This window comes from Nannospalax galili, unplaced genomic scaffold (assembly GCF_000622305.1).
Source record: "Nannospalax galili isolate Female #2095 unplaced genomic scaffold, S.galili_v1.0 scaffold2745, whole genome shotgun sequence".
NCBI lineage: Eukaryota > Metazoa > Chordata > Mammalia > Rodentia > Spalacidae > Nannospalax > Nannospalax galili.
Window position 1 is genome coordinate 3,697 of NW_008352732.1, and position 2,186 is coordinate 5,882.

The following is a 2,186-nucleotide window of genomic DNA, read 5'->3' on the forward strand; positions in this document are numbered from 1 at the left end:
GTGGGTTTGTTGTATATAGCTTTAATTATGCTGAGGTATGTTCCCTCCAGTCCAATTCCTTCTAGGACTTCGAACATAAATGCATGCTGGATTTTTGTCAAAACCCTTTTCTACATGTATTGAGATTTCAGTGTGGTTTTTTTCTTTGAGTCCATTTATATGATTAATGACATTTATTGACTTGCATATATTGAACCATCCATGAATCTCTAGAATAAAGTCTACTTGATCATAGTCAATGATCTTTTTGATGTGTGTCTGTGTGCAGTTTACAAGTGTGTTTTTGAGAAATTTTGCATCTATGTTCATTAAGGATATGGGTCTATAGTTTTCTTTTTTGTTGTGTCTTTGGGTATTAGAGTGATGCTGGCTTCATAGAAGAAATTTGGGAGTTCTCCCTGTCTTTTTATCATTTTGAATAATTTAAGAAGTATTGGGTGGAGGTTTTTTTAAAATGTCTGATAGGATTCTCCTCTAAATCCATGTGAACCTGCGCTTTTATTGTTGGGAGAGTTCATATTACTGATTCAATTTCCTTATATGTTATGGGTCTGTTTAAACTGTTGATCTCTTTTTGGATTAATTTTGATGGATCACATAATTTTAGATATCCTTCCATTTCCTTTAGATTTTCAAATTTAATGGAATACAGGTTTTTACAATATTCCCTTGTAATGGTCTGGATTTATTGGGTGTCTGTGGTGACGTTTCCCCTTTCATCTCTGATTCTGTTGATTTTTATTTGCTATTTCTTTCTTTTGGTTAACTGGTCTAGGAATCTGTCTATCTTGTTTAGCTTTTCAAAGAACCAACTCTTGGATTCATTGATTCTTTGTATTGTTTTCTTTGTTTCTATTTCATTAATTTCTGCTATGATTTTTGTTATTTCTTCTCTTCTGATGGGTTTTGGTTTCATTTTTTCTTGCCTTTCCAGTGTATTGAGGTGCAGTGTTAGGTCATTTATTTGAGCTCTTATTAATTTTTTAATGAAGGCACTTAGAGATATAAACTTCCCTCTTAGGACTGCTTTTAAAGTGTCCCAGAGGTTTTGTTGTGTTGTATTATCATTTTCATTGAATTACAGGAATTCTTTTACTTCTTTCTTAATTTCTCCTTTGACCCAGTCTATGTTTAGCAGTCTGTTGTTCAATTGCCATGAGTTTGTGTAGTGACTAGGGCTTTGTCCAGTGTTGATTTTGAGCTTTATTGCATTGTGATGTGATAAATAGAATGCATGAAATTATTTCAATTTTTTTTTGTATTTGTTGAGGTTTGTTTTGTGGCCAATACAGTATGTGGTCAAGTTTTGAAGAAGTTCTGTGGGGTGCTGAATAGAAAGTGTATTCTTTGGTGCTCGGGTTGAATATTCAAAAGATGTCTGTTAGGTCCATTTGAAGTATGATATCATTTAATTCAGACATTTCTGTTTATTCTTTGTCCAGTTGACCTGTCTAATGGAGGCACTGGGGTACTGAAGTACCCTACTATTACTGAGTTGGGGTTAATCTGTGTCTTAAAATCCTATAGTGTTGTTTTTATGAATATGGATGCACCAGTGTTTGGCACATATATGGTAAGGATTGTAATATCTTCTTGGTTAATTGTTCCTTTGATCAGAATGAAGTGACCCTCCTTATCTTTTCTGATTAGTTTCACTTTGAAGTCTATTTTGTCAGATATTAGAATTGCATCCCCTGCTTGTTTCTTCTCATTTAGGTAGTGCCTGTCCTTGAAGGTGAGATGGGTGTCTTGTAGGCAGCAAAAAGGTGGATTTTTGTTTCTTAATCTATTCACTTGCCCTGTGTCTTTTCACTGGGGAGTTCAGTCCATTGATATTTAAGGTTATTATTGAAAGACTTGTATGGGTTGCCATCATTTTGATTGCTGTTTGTGTTCTTTGTCGAATTTTGTGTTTCCTAGATTATACCTTTATTTATTTTCTTTTGTTGCCCCTGGCGTATAGTTGCTTCTCTCTGTGCTCTCAAATTGCTTCAATTATTCTTTGAAGGGCTGGTTTTGTGGACATGTGTTCTTTCAGGCTATTTTTGTCATGGAAGATTTTTCTTTCCCCTTCAAATATGATAGACATATTGGTTGGTTAAAGTATTCTGGGTGGGCATCTGTGGTCATTTAGTCTGGGAATACACTGGTCCAAGCTCTTCTGGCTTTCATAATATGCACAACAG